Source organism: Pundamilia nyererei, unplaced genomic scaffold, assembly GCF_000239375.1.
Source record: "Pundamilia nyererei isolate P.nyererei 1_Seehausen unplaced genomic scaffold, PunNye1.0 scaffold00068, whole genome shotgun sequence".
NCBI lineage: Eukaryota > Metazoa > Chordata > Actinopteri > Cichliformes > Cichlidae > Pundamilia > Pundamilia nyererei.
Genome location: NW_005187469.1, coordinates 1,656,881 through 1,672,832, shown reverse-complemented (window position 1 = coordinate 1,672,832; position 15,952 = coordinate 1,656,881).

Sequence of the window (15,952 nt, the reverse complement as noted above, 5' to 3'; positions counted from 1 at the left end):
AAAAAGTGTGTAAACGTTTAATTACGCTACTTACAGAAAGCAAAACGCAGGGAGATGTTGACGGCAGCTTGGAGGATACACAGGAGTCCAAAGCTAACAGCAACCAGTCTGGCTAGTTTTCTCCCTGCAACACAACCATATAAAAAGTCCTCTTTAAGTAGCCTCTTTAAAGAAACAGGATATTTGGGCTAACCTTACTCATCGAAACCTGACAAACTCACAAAACTGAAAGATATCTGCATTTCCATGTTTTCATTTAAATATTAGGCGAATATGCAGTATAAACAATGATTGTTTGGAAAGTTATTATAAATGAATTTTCTTTATGTGGACGATGATCCTGGTAAAAGCATTTTAGTTGAAAATTATGGGGATGAGTTATGTAAAAACAACTGTAAAACTTGAAACAGTTACATCAATTTGCGAGCATGGTGGAGTAAGAATGTGTAGTGGTTTTGCAAAGGAAAGAGAGAACAGAATGCAGAAGATGGACACAGCATGGCACTTCTTTCCCTGTAACCCACGAGCGCCTTCGATGCAAGTTTCTGTATGCTTATGCGTTTGTAGTATTGATGGTCTACATTTTTTTTTCTGTGCAGTTCTGTGAAAATATTTTTTGTTGTTTACTCAATTGCTCTGTATATAGCTATACATCCCATACCCTGGTTCACTCTCCACCCCCAGCATTACTGTACATGAGAACTTATGTCTTTGTTTTTTTTTAAATACCCATTAAATTAGAATTCACTTCGATGCACAATAGCAGTTAGTTATGTTCATAAATGATAGTTTGGTAGAGTAGGAATTGACTAATATAAACAGAAATGGAGAACAGAGTTCTACATTCTGCTGTCACTCTGCCAAAGTTTCTAAACATTTCCTGTTTTGTTTTGTTTTGTTTTGTTTTGTTTTTTTTCAAAAATCTTCTCATTTTGGTGGCACTGACTTCTTCATTCATTCAAAAAAAGTTGAGTTCTAGGAATTCGAGGTTTTGGGTCCATCCATTCGCTTCTGCTCGTCCTTTTTCAGGGTCGCAGGGGGCACTGGAGCCTATCCAAGCTGTCTTGGGGCAAGAGGCATGGTACACCCTGGACAGATCGCCAGTATGTCGCAGGGTTAACACATAGACAGAGACAACGATTTGCGCTCACATCTATTGGCAATGTAGTTTTTCTAATTAACCTATTCCCACTAACTACATGTCTTTTGACTGTGGGAGGAAGCCTGAGTACCCACGCAAACACGGGATGAACATGTAAACTCCACATAGAAAGACCCCAGCCTGATGGTGGAATTGAGCTCAGGACCTTCTTGCTATGAGGCAACAGTGCTAACCACCGTGCTGCCCAAATAAATACAGAAGGGAGAAAAGCTCATTATTAGGTCACAAAACAGCAAAATGAATAAAATGACATATTAGATCAGTAAGAGTTTTCATTGCAAAATATGTATACATCAGTAACATGTGTACATCAATTATTGCTTCATTTAAAATATACCTTTAAAAATGTGTTTTTCTCGTTGCTATTAAAGAAAAATTCAAAATGATTTATTTCTTACCTGGTGCAGCAGCAGCAGCCCCTTGACTGTGTTTATTAGAGCGACTTCTGGCTGACACATCAGGCAGATTTGCATAATCCATAGTAATCTGTAGTTGCTCTCTATGGGCAACTCTTGCCATCTTTTAAACAACTGTCTGGAGAGTGTCAGTGATGATGTAGAATCCACTTCTTCTTTTATACTTTTCTGTTTGCTTGTTTCCTCTTTCTGTCCTTCACTTTGCTCTGTATTACATAGGTTTTACCCTTCACCCCCCACTTCCAATGGGCCAGTTCCTCTGGGGGAACACCCAGTGTTCCAAAACCAGTAATTCTATTGGGGGGGGGGATTTGTCTGCCATAGTTAATAGTGATTTGTTGCAGGTGGCAGGGTCTCCCAAGGAAAACTAATGCAAAAAGCAGTTCTTTAGAACACTATGGAAAAGGCAACAGTGGTAGTGGGTCTGGTAGTCTGGCCTTTCCCGATGATGATCAGCCAGGGCGCATGGGCCAGCCCTGCTATGCATCCACAACCGACGGGAGGAACCATAGGAGTTTGATCCAGTGTGGATGAGGTGGTGGTCAAATTTGGAAGACTCAGTGATTTAATCTATTTTAAATATATTTATAACTAACCGTTATGGATTGCTTATGAATAATTTATGCAGAATTGTACCTCAAGCCTTTAAAGTGCAGCTGTGTTCTCTTTTATTTAATCAATTCCTTTGCTTCCTCTAATACCTTGTGAACCTTCTTCCTTTTTTTTTTTTAAAGTAACCCATAAATAGGGTTGGACTAGTAATTTGGTATATATAAATAAAACTGAATTGAATTGAATGAGTCATTATATATATTTTACACTTTTTACAGGCTACAAGCCAGCCTATAGCCTGGAATTATACAGGCTACAGGCTGGCTTGAAGGGCAACTGTGCACTGGCCCTACAAGCACTGATAGCATCCCATTGGTTAATTTTTATTACGACAATATATTGCCCAATCAAATCTAAACCAACCTCTGTGTGCCTCATAGCATTTATATTTACATTTTATATTTTTCAGACACATAGCAATATCTTAATTGTAGTGAAACCCGATATTGTGAAAAGCCCAATTCAACATAATGACAAATAATATGTGATAAATTAAGACCATACAAATTATAATTAAGGACAGCATTTACTCGTTTTGTTAAACATGATAATATTTAGCAAGTCATTTTAATATTAATGTATTTAAGTCTTTTAAAACTAGAAACACCGGGTCATTTATTAAAATGTTTGTTTGCAGAATTGTAGATGCCATTTCCTAATAGTACCATCGACGGCAGTAAAAATGTTGTGGTTAAAAAAGGTTGTGAGGCCGCAGAATAAATAAATAAATGGCAAAGATTTTTCTTCTTAGTCATGCAGCCATGTGGGAAAAGAATAGCAACAATAAAAATGTTTTGAATGGTAATGCTTGAGGTGACAAACCAAAATTTCCAACATTGCATAACTCATAGTGATCGATGACAAAGCTGAGACTACGTAATCTTCCTGATGAAGCAACAGAGTGTGGTAAAAGTTCAGTTTTCCAAATGATTATCTCAGATAATTTACAGAGGCACAAACAGCCAGGGATTAAGTTTTAAAAAGTGAACATTGAAGGCTAAAAGCATCAGACAATCAGGGAGAGCTAGACAGGAAACAAAACTGGCAGGAAAGAAAATGAACCCCCCCCCCAAAAAAAAATATAAAAATAAAATAAAATAAAAAGAATGAGACACAGGGAGGCACAGACAGAAAAACAAGGAAGATGATTAAGAATACCATGATGAATACTACGATTAATCATGAATCAATTCACAAAACTCAGCTGATCACTAGAACCCACAGTGTGAAACAGCAAAAGACTCATTTTACGTTTGAATTTAGTGTCAACATTGACAGTGAAAACCAATTACCTAATGGTTGATGTTGCATTATTTGGAAGTGGAAGTGTATAGGTAACAGACTGATGTAACACACATCATCAACTGTGCAACTCCAACAGTCACACTGGGCTCAGGTGCACATGTCCAAGTTTCCTTGAGCATGACTGTGAAAAAGACTGCAAAGGTATAACGAAGACAAAGAAATAGTACATGCAAAAAGGTTGTGAGTCGCAATTATCTCCAAAGCAAGACATGCTTTAACGCTTAGATTGAGGATGCAACATTCAGTTTGCATCCTAAACAACATAACAAGACTTAAGGATGAGAGGGACAGGCTTGAAATGAAATGTTATAATTTTTTAAAAAAAATTTTCTGTTGTTGCCCACAGCTTGATTATGGGAAATTTGGGGGTTTGTGTCTAAAAATTGAAGGGTTTTTAAAAAATGCAAAAATAGTTCCTTATTATACAAATGTCCCAGGATTTTTCATGCAATGACTCCTGGTGCATATTGCTAATTGTATTTCAGAATCAATTACTAAACAGGTATTTATGTATTTGATAACAGTATTAATTCCAATTTTGCCACTGCGAAGAAAGGGTACAAGAAATAAACGTTTAAAACTTTTTAAAATATTGTATTAAGTTAATGTATTTGAGTTTATGGTAGTGAGATTTTTGCCACTGCAATAGTTTTTTGATCGACAGTTGTCATATTTTGCATTAAGACCGTTGGTGACACATTAATGTTAAGATGGCTTTTTGTAGGCTAGAGGAAAAAAGTGTCAAAGGTCATCTTTTAGACTTACAGCATTTACAACAGCTGCAAACATTACATGCATGCAAACACTGTAGCCCTTCTGCTGATGGCTAAACGTAGGTATGTACAGATCACTTTCAGTGATGACGTTAATCCAACAAGAACAAAGAAATATATAACTTACTCGGAAGCTCATTTGTCCTTATGATCTCAAGTTTTTGTTGTAGCTGCTCTCGCACTTTAGCCAGATCATTATAACTGTTTTTTAACTGGTTAAGTTCTTCTTCCAGCTCTTTGTAACTGGTTTGTTCCAGGTCCAACTCAGATTTGCCTGTTTTATACATAAACATCAAGAACTGTTGAATTGTATCACTTACTAAGTATTTTAGCAGCATTATGCCCTCCTGAAATTGACAGAGCTTCTTGGCCTGCTGGGTCTTCCCAAGGCAAATTGGTCCTGGGTAAGGGGTCTGACCAAGATTCAACCCCTATGAAAGAAACTAAATCAAGGGACCAGTCTACCCTGTCAGGGCCCCACTCTGGAGCCTGGACACAGCCCGAAAACACAACATGGACCCGCCCTCTTGTAGTTCCTGCAAGGCTAAGTGCATGAATGAAGGACCCCGGCGATCTCTGGTTGTTTATTTACTGTGGGGAGTATAAGAAACATCAAAACCCACCACATTTCTACACATACACTCGCACTGCAACTGTCTGTAGCTGTCTGTAGTCAGCAACGCTCTCTTCAGGTCCACAAATATGCAAGCACGATGAGGAAAATACTTCTCCACTGTGTAAAACAAAATCAAGAAAGAGAACAAGATAAACCACCCAAAAAAGACATTTTGTTCAGATGTACAATGCTCTATACAAAAAACTAATTAGTGAATTAAGAATCCTGTATCATTGCAGGCTCTTTACCTTACAATGTAAAGATACTATTCCCGCTGTTTCTCTTAACATTGATTTCTGTTGCAGCTGTAAGGTTGTATTCATAGAATTTTAAGACTTGCTTAGGACCAGGTAATCTTTTACTATGTCATTTTTATGTGATGTGTAATTTAAAATTTTAAACTTTGGTGGAGTTAACGGAATATTTTTGAGCCAATACAGCAGCACCATCATGTGGCCATTTAAAGAGACTTCTGTAGTTTAAAAATAAAGCAAATGGGATATTGCACATGAGATAAAGTGGCAGGAGTGAGCAGCAGTACAAACTGAATAGTACAAAATTTTGAGTGGCAGTTAGTACAGTATTGCACAGAGTAAGGTTTTTATCTGTTTGAATACTAATAAGAATGAAGTGACCAGTGCAGAGTGTACAATGTACTTGTGAAACTGTAGGACAGATTCTCAGTGCATCTGTGGAGTGTGTGTCTGTTTAAGTGTTGTGGTTGAGGTGTCGTGTGGCTTAATGGTCAAATATGTTTTTAAGTCTCGTAGTCCGAGCAGACAGACTCTTGTAACGTCTGCCAGATGGTAGCAAGGAGAACAGCTGATGTGCTGGGTGGCTGTGGTCCTTGATGATGCTGTGTGCTTTGCAGAGGCAGCACTGGAGATAGATGTCCTGAATGGCAGGAAGCCTCAAGCCAGTGATGTGCTCTGCTGCTTTCACCAGCCTCTGTAGTGATTTCTGGCTGCTGGCAGAGCAGCTTCTGTACCAAACTGTAATGCAGTTTGGTGCTCACAATTACTGATCATCAGGTAATCCAATGCATTTGATCACCTGTACCTGACTGCTACTGTGGAAGTATGCATACTTCCTAAATATATTTGGGATATACTATATACAGATATACAGAATATAGAGATTCTTTATATCACACACTGTCATGTACAAGGAAGTGATAAAAAGGACTTTTAATGCAAAGCTTATACTGTAGGGAACAGTGAGCAGGATCAGTCATATACATTTCATGAACTTCTTTTCTGTTTTCTATCACTGTGTGATGAGTTTGGATGCTGATTTATGTAGCCAGTTTCTTCTCACAGATCCAGACTCTCTCAAGGTCACATGATTCATCATTCCAGTTGTTTGGGAAATGAAAGTTCTTTATTTCTGCACAGTCCTCATCTCTTTGTGGAACACCATTTGGCTCAAAAGTAGCCCAGTAGCTGAAACACAAACAAAATACAATATTTCAAAAAACAAAAAAACAATGTAAAAGACCCACTCTCTCTTTAAGATTAGGCTTCAAACTTTTCTTTTTGATTAAACTTATTGTCAGGGCTGAATCAGGTGACCCTGTATCCTTAGTTATGCTGCATTACTCTTGGGCTGCTGGGGGGACTTCAGTGATTCACTGAGTGTTTCTTCTTTACACGTCTCTTTTCACTCCCTGTGGGTTTATACACCACTCCGTACTTAATCAATCATTTGCTGATATGGTAACTGTTGGGGTTTCTTTTTAATATTTTAGGAAGTTTACGTTACAGGATAAAGCACTTGAGGTGACTGTTGTGAAATGGCAGTATATAAAGTGAATTGAAAAAAATGATGATTTAGTAAACAAAGTTGTAGTCTTTAATGGGATCTGTACAAAAAAAATATTCAGATATCAAAAATTATGTTGCTATAAGACTGCAATATTTTTCCTGTTTGTCAAATCATTTTGTGAAATCTCTTCTAAAACACATCAAGCCATCATGTTGTATCCATATTTTTCTTATTTCAGAAATTTTGGATTTGAACTTTGTAACGTTTGGACTTAATGACATTAAATACTTACATTGGCTTTAACTTCTGCCTCCTACCCTGTTCTTCGGTCCTCACAAATTAATGTGTATGCCATACAGATGTTTGTAACAATTTATTTAACAAACCTTAAGCCAGTATGTGAAGAAGTAAGCACACCGCATGACTCAGAATCTTGTTTAACTGTGTTTAGCAGCAATGACTTTAAGTTCTTTCTGTTTGACATCGTTGCAGAAGAATTTTAGTCCACTCTTTTTCACAATGCTGCTTCAGTTTGCTGTGTTTTTTGGCCATTTGTTTAAACGCAGTCTAGTTGAAATTCTGACTTTGACTGAGACAGCACATTCCAGAAGTTCTGTGATTTGTTGAACTTTGCAGACCTAAGCCATGTTGACATGTTCTTTTTAGAGTGAAGAGAAGAGAGAAGACATGAAGATCTTTTTGTAATTTCTCTTTACATTGCACTCACTGACACAAGGTCGTATATAAATGATTTTTAAGAGTTGATAGACTTAACTTAACTTATCTTGTGGTGCAGCACAATAAGAAAAAAGTAAAACCTTGTAACAAGCAGAGACCCATCCACCCATTTCCAGATCCCCTCTTTCTCACTGTCAGTCAGTCCTATCCAGATCAGCTTTTGAAAATTTCTTGTGAATTCCTTGTTGAGAGAAAGAAATATATATACATTATATATATATGTATTATATAACATATATATAACATATATACAACACACATATAGACAGAAACCACATTTAGAAAATCACCTGTTCTTCTTTGCTGTTGATAATCACCAGATCAGCACCTCTCTGGAGACAGTCATTTCTACTTTCTTGCCAGGATTTCTTGTTTGAAGAAATGTAATATAAACTACCATTGAAGTGCATCCATTCTCGCAGACAACCTGTTAAAGGAAAGAAAAAAAAACCCAGGAATGTCTGCAGGTGGAGTGAAATGAGTTTATCTCTGCAGTGAACTCATCACTGTTAGGAGGCCTGATGCTGCTTTTGTCATTTCTAGCAGCTGTCAGTAGTGGAATCACTTCTGCATTTAGTTGTTTGACAGTTTTTTAACAACAAAATAGAGAAATGAAAAACAGCAGACACATCATGAATTAGCTCAGCCTGAGCGAAGAAGTCAGTTGAATTAAGTGATTAAATGCAGTCTTAACTGAGATATTACAGTATTATATCAGCTCTTTTGTAGTGGTTTTAATTGGGTGATTTGACATATACTGTATAAATCAAACACGGGGAACCAACACTGCATGTGTGCTGCTTTGGACAATAAATTTCTTTTATTTCAAAACTTCAAACTTTTGTTGAGACACATTTAGCTCCAAGATTTACTTAAGATGTAATTTGGGATGCACTGAACCTTACTTTTCCTGATATTTTTCCTAAACCTTAATAGGATTATTAATGTGCTGAGAAAAAAAAACATGTGTGCCTTACTTCAAAATATCCCCCCAAAACTTGTTTTGTTTTTATGGAGGTGAAATAACAATAATTACCAACAGACTTTCTCTGAAGATCATCTCTATTTTTGGTCATGTCTTCAAGTCTCTTTTGGAGCTGGCCTCTGTCTTCCACCATATTGTTGTAGCTTTTCTGTAGCTGGTCTCGTTCCATTTTCAGAATACTGTGCATAGTCTGTAACTGGTGTTGTTCAATTGTTAGGCTGCGGTAACTGGTCTGCAACTCATTCCACTTTCTGGTCAAGTTTTCGTAACGGTTGTATGACATCATCATCTCTATCGTCTGCTGAGATTTGCCTTGGGTGACTGTGTTGAGCCCGTGAAATGAGAATAAGAAAACCATGTTAAACAACTACACATCACCTGTTAAAGATTATATTAACTGCTGTACTCACAAAGAAAAAATAGAGTTATGAGTCCAATCAAGAGAAGAAGACACAGCAGGCCCAGAAGAATCACAGCAGCTCTGCAGGAGCTTTTCTTCACAAATTTAGTACCTAGGCATATAAGTCAAGATTTGTGAAGTTTTAGAATAATGAAAAAAAAAACCTGTGCTATCTCTCCATGCACTATTCTAACAATATGTGGTTATTTTTATGTTTTGCATGCACAACAGAAATCAGAACTATTCCCAGAGTGAAAAAAACTGCCTTCCTGACAAACAAACACAGAAAAACTGTTCTGCTGTCATGCACTCGGCTACCATGTGATAGGTACAGGTCTCTCCATCACAGGGGACCCTTTCTTATCAAAGAAGACTGCAGTCCTTTTGTCATTTAGACAAAAATAATAAATTATATTTCCTTTGTTTCCCTGATTCTTAAAAATCTAGATCACCATGATGACCCAGTTTTAATTTCTGATCCATTACCCACCTACTATGATAGCAAAAACACAACTCTCTTCGATATTGTTTAAGTTAAGTGCTGCTACTACTGCACATTCACCCAGTGTATATACTATATGTCTGTATATATATATATATATATATATAATGTTCTTCCTCTACACCCCCACATGTCGAGGAGCGTGTCAGGCTACATACTTGTATAACTATGCATGTGACAAATAAACAGCCTTGAACCTTGAACCTTGAACCTTAAGTCAGGGTGATACTTTTTTGATATTTTGTCAGAATGATAAAAGACTTAATGCTTTAATTTTCCAAAACTCTTATGTTATTTACATTACATTTGCTACATTGCTTTTTTAGGATAACTGACCAGCGTTGATGATGGGGGTCAGGAAAGTTCTCTTAAGATTCTGATCTCAAAACCAGAACAGACTATAGTAAAACACATTTACAGTAACGCAGAAACATTTGTCTGAGACGGTTCATCCATGTCTAATAATTATTTTAACTCTGATGCAGTGAAACTTTACAAAGATCCTTTCTGATGGAGCTTTCAGGAGCCACTAGACACTTGCTGTAAGTAATGCTAGCGTATTGTGAGATATGAGATCAGTTATGATCACAGAGACATACATACAGCCAATAGTTGCTTGAACTGTAGACAACAGTATGTATTTATATAGTGCTTTACTAGTCTTTAAGGACCCCAAAGCGCTTTACACATTCAGTCATCCACCCATTCACACACACATTCACACACTGGTGATGGCAGCTACATAGCCAAAAGCAAGCGTTATTCAGTCAGGTCAGTCAATTCTCATTCATCAAAATACAAAATTGCTAAAACAGGTAAAACAATGGGGTTTTTTTTGTTTAGTAAAGTTGCCTGTGTTTGTGTATAAAATTGTAACAGTGTCAAATTATTTGTTTATTACCTGTGAATGCAGGTGCAGGTCCAGTCCTGTTCATCTCCACAGTTTGGATATCATCATAAGTGACATAAATATTTTCTGAGGAATTTAGGTCCCCTTTTAGCTTTCTGTGATTAATTGCTATGTTGTTTAAATAAATGTCATCCATGATGTTATTCTGTGCTGTGGTTCAGTTACAACCTGAACAGGAACTTGAGATTAACAAAGTTTTGAGAACTGTGTGAAAAAGTGTGATTCTCTTTAACAGGAAATGAAGGTCTGATGGGATGAAATAATAATAGGCCACTTTATTTGTGTTCCTCCCACAGGTTGCAGCTGCATGAAAGTAGTGTGTGTGTGTGTGTGTGTGTGTGTGTGTGTGTGTGTGTGTGTGTGTGTGTGTGTGTGTGTGTGTGTGTGTGATGCACTGTTCATACTACAATATAAATCAAACTGAACTGAATTTGTTTGAACAGCTGTTTGACTTTGTTCACCTTTTTGAAGACAGTCTTGTCTGTTTTCTTTTCAAAATTTGCCTTATGAAGAAATATCTTTCACATGTCATTTGTACATCTTTTCAAACAAAAAGAGCGCTGAACAAAAGCTCTGAGCCACGCCGTCTGAGCAGCACTCAGGGGTTAATGGAAACCAGACAAAGGGAGGCAAAACAATTATTAAATTTCTACCAAACTTGTGTCTATCATAGTGTATCTTAAAGACTTCAAAGACCATAGACCAACCAAAATCAAGCACTTCAATCTCCCGCTAAGGGCTTACTTGTGCATCCTATAGGATATTTAAAAGTAGAATGGGAGGCAGAACTTTTCAGGGCCCTCTTCTGTGGAATCAGCTGCCAGTTTGGATTTGGGAGACATAATTTTCTTTAAGAAATTCTTTAAGCAGTGTCATTTCTCAAGTTATCAGCTTTAATCAATTTTGGCTGTGGGGCATATGCAACAAGGGAAATATCTGAATACAGTTTGCTGACAGAATATTTCCTGTCAGTTATAACCACAGTAGTATTGAGTACCACAAGCATGGCCCAGTATGTTTAAGTAATCTATTGTTTTCCTGGGACTGTGTTTGTGGCTATCTGGTTAGTTTTTCTGCAAAACCTGAAAAAAGTATGTTAAAATAGCAATGTTTATGCAGACAGACATAAAAGGATGTAAAGATCTTTCTTTAAGAAATAACAGATCCAATATTTATTGAATATCATGCATATGTCATATTGCCCATTCCAAATATAATATTAAACTTTTTCCCATAGATGCTGTGTTTCATTATTGCTAGCAACCAATTAATTCTTGCAAGCCTAAAACTTAACAGAAATTAAATAATTCTGCCACTTTTAGGTTATGCACCCCTCTGATATTCAGTCAACAAGTGTAGTTCAGTCATATCAGTACAATCTGTTTGTGTTCACTATTTCCCTCCTTGCTTCTGAGATGCCACAAACACACAAGGTTATAAAAAGGTAGGCAAGGCATACACATGAAAAGCACTAGCGAAATAATACATGCACAAGTACTTTTAATTTCTACCACTGCATTGTAGTTCAAATACAACGAAAAGATAGATAGTAAATGAGAGCCACACTAAGTAAAAAGAATAAAATATACATACAGATGGAAAACTTATGGTTAGAGAGTCTTTTTCTATAGGATGAGTATTTTTAAGCAGGGGATTGGTTTTAATCAAATACAGCTAACAATGTTATAACCAGAGCAGATCTCCATCACTGAGAAGGTTCATATAGTGACAAAAGAGTTCTTGATTTTGAAAGCAAAGCAAAAAGCCTCTGTGTGTACTTGTTTCTTTGTAAATTTCCACAGTTTTCTGTCCAGCTTCATTTCACGAATGCATCTTGTGGCTCTGTTTTATGCATTATTTGATGGACTTGAGGTGAAGTTATGGGGAAGCTTTCTTCTCACACATCCAGGAGTGTAAAATAGAGCATTTTTCATCATTCCAGCTGTTTTTTGAGTTGTAATTTTTTATTTGCCCACAGTTTTCATTTTTGAGTCCATTAGGCTCACCGCTATTCCAGTAGCTGAAAATAAAGATAAAATTATGAGAGTTAAACTCAACAATCTGATCAGTTTTTTCTTTTCAGTAACTGTAACTTAGATACTAATGAGACAGCATGAACAGTATCTTTTTACTTAAATATATGCAAACTAAAGAATGGATTTTATTTGTATTTAAACCTTGTGGTCATTCGAGTCCCATCCACCCATTTCCATGTCCCGTCTGTCTCCGAGTCAGTCAGTCCAATCCACAAATACTTGTTTAACTGATTCACAAAGTTCTTTTTAAAAAAGAGAGAAACCAACTGTAAGGATACTGAGTTTAAACTGATGTATCTATATAGCCTCCACTTAACTGAACTTTGATTTCATTTTAATTTTCATTTAAATATTTTAATGCACTCCCACCTGTTCCTCTTGGCTGTTGATAATCACCAGGTCTGCACCTTTTTGAAGACAGTCTTGTCTGCTCTCTTGCCAGGATTTCTCCTCTGAAGACATGTAATAGAAACTACCGCTAACATACACCCATTTATGCTGAAAATCTAATATTAAAAAAAATAGAAGAAGAATGTTAACAATTTGGGGTTACATTGTACGAGGTAGCTTTCACATAACCCTAATGATGAGCTTTTTCACAGCCATTGCTTTGGAGTTAGTGACACAAATTCAAAACACTTTGGTGGTGAAAAAAACTTTCTGTCATAGGTGCATAATTTGTCAGAATGTGTTTCCTAAGACATAGTTCAAGTCAGTGTTCTCAGCACTTTGATTTTTAGATTTGTTTTCATGTTCATTAACAATGTGCACTTAATTACTCCAATTGTGCACAAAGTTAATAGTAACTCTCAGGGCTGAGAAGATGAGAAAGATATAAGATTATATAGGAAAGCTATTTGAACTTTGGTGACTTCTAGTGAAGATGTGTAAAATGTGATAAAGTGATTTCCGCTGTAATCTGCATCAGCAGCTGTAGGTTAAAAAAAAGGCATGGAAAGGAAGCTGCTTATCACTGTCATCAATGTGGCAAGACTCTTAATGCTGCTTTCATTTCTTACACAAGAAGCCCTAAGCGTAAACCACAATGTTGGTGGTACAGTCATCTCTGTATTTGGTTGTCTTTTTTTTATTATTATTTGCAACTTCAAGTACATAATTGAAAAAGAGTGAAGGCAAACTGAGTGAGTTCAGTTTGAGTCAGGAATTCACCTGAACAGCATCAAAAGATTGTTTATTTTCTAAGTCCAGTGGCATTAAGTTATTGTATGAATCCTTTGGGAATTTTTATCTCAGAGCTCTGAAATACTTCATGTATCAACTGTTATTGTCTAACAGTGCAGCCATGCTCCTTATGATGCCAAGAAATTAGTAAAAACAAACAAAGAAACAAACTGAAAAATGTGAATTTAAAACATTTTGCAATCACATTTAACTATGATATTTATTTATGATGTCTTGTAGGCAGGGTCTGTGCTAAATCTACCACGTTTCGTTTGTTGCAGTTTATAAACTATTGGTTTATTATTGAATCATCAGAATAAAGGCTAGACCCAAGAACATCTTTTCTTTGAATGAAATAAAATGGTAAATGGCCTGCATTTGTATAGCGCTTTTCTAGTCCCTAAGGACCCCAAAGCGCTTCACACTACATTCAGTCATTCACCCATTCACACACACATTCACACACTGGTGATGGCAAGCTACATTGTAGCCACAGCTGCCCTGGGGCGCACTGACAGAGGAATAATTACCTTGAAACTTTTTCTGAAGATCATCTTTTTCTTTGGTCAAGGCTTCAACTTTTTTCTGGAGCTGGACTCTGTCTTGAACCACACTGTCGTAGTTTTTCTGTAACTGGTCTCGTTCTGTTTTCAAGTTGTTGTAACTAATCTGTAATGCTCTCTGTCTGCTCACCTCCTCTTCCCACTCAGATTTGTCTTGGTTGACTGTGTTGGGCATGTGAACATTAAATGAACAAGCTCTATTAATGAACACCCATTTAGGACATCATCAGCATGCTATCTAGCTGCTGTACTCACAAGGAAAAGCCAGAATTATGAGTCCAGTGAGGAGAAGAAGACACAGCACACCCAGAAGAATCACAGCAGCTCTGCAGGAACTTTTCTTCACAAATGTAGTACCTGGGGCTAGAAGTCAGTATTTTTCAACATGTGTGCAAACATAAGACATTAACAACCTCATATTTGGCGACTAATAACAACGGTGACACTAGCAACTGCTCTTTTAATTTACAAAGTAGAAAAAAAAAACATCTGTTTTTCAATCAGCGCCTGAAGAGGATGATTGTCTTCAATACACAACAGCGTTTATCTTTGTCAAAGCAATTTGGTACAGCAGACATTTACTGTCACAACAAAAAAAATAATTAGCACATTTAACACGAACCACTCCGAGAGTGTCATTTTTCTTTTTAAACATACTTTAAGAAGTTTGTTGTGCAGTAAAAAAATCAGCTAAGAGCAACATGACAGATGTTCAACTTAATTTAGGGCTGCAGCTATCGACTATGTATTAATTAAGGAACTGGGTAAGTAGTACATTTTACCTCATTGATGATCAGTACATACAAAAAAACCCCACTAAACCCATCCATCCATTCTTTTCCGCATATCCTTGCCAGGGTTGCTGGGCCCCTACTAAACCCTTTCATTGTATTTACATGTTAGAATAAAAAATTTAAAAGAAAACATTTTCTTAAATGCAAAAAGATTGAAATAGTTAAATACAACTAAATACAGTAATGTAAAATAAAATGAGAAGGCATTTTTAGTTTGTCTCCTTGGAAGGTGAGAATTTTTTTTATAATCGAGTTATTGGTCTTACTTAATGAACTGAAATTTGAGCTAATTGTAGCAAGTATTGTAGCAAAGCTGGCCAAAATTTATTTGGTTACATTTTTTTAACAGAGTTTAAATTTGTTTCCATTTTAGAAAAATGGAATTTGTCTATTTCCTATACTTAAGAAGTTTTGGGGGCTCAAAAATGACAGAAAAATTAAAACCACTAAATTTCAACCTACCCACCCGTACTTTCAAGAGCTATAATTTGGGCACATTTTATAGTATGAAGGTAAAAAGGTTTTGCATGGCTTTACTTAGTATGCTCATATAAGAGCTGTTTGGGAAATACATCTTCAAAGTTGAAAGGTCGATGTTATGTATTGGCTTTTCTGTCCTGAGAATTTAAAATGTATGCAGTTATAAAGGGTTTATACCTATTTCACAGACTGATTTTGACTAAAAATACTGAATAATGATACTAAATGGGGAATTTCTCATTGTATCTTTCTTGTAATATTGCCTGCAGTGACTGCTTTTTAAAATTTGCGTTTTTCTTTTTAACCACAAATGAAGATTATTATGCTAACTAAAATAAACTAAAACCTAAAACTAGATTCACAAAAGTAAATTTTAAAAAAACATTTGTAATTTTGTCAACTGAAACACCTGCATGTAGCTGTTTTACATGATTTCTTTTCTTTTTTTTATAGTATGGGTTAGTTTGTGAGGTTTAAATTAAAAATATTACAATACTGTAACAGCATAAACTTAATAAAAAACATAATAAAGAATAAATGTTATTAAACTTAAGGGTTTGGTCCTCTTTAGGCTTTCTGACCTTTGCCCCTTTTTCAACACTCTGTGATTACCTGGTATTTCTTCTGGATTCCTGTAGTGCATTTCCATGATTTTCAGATGCGTTGCTGGTTTCAGCTGTGTCTTGGGTTACACACTATATATATATATATATA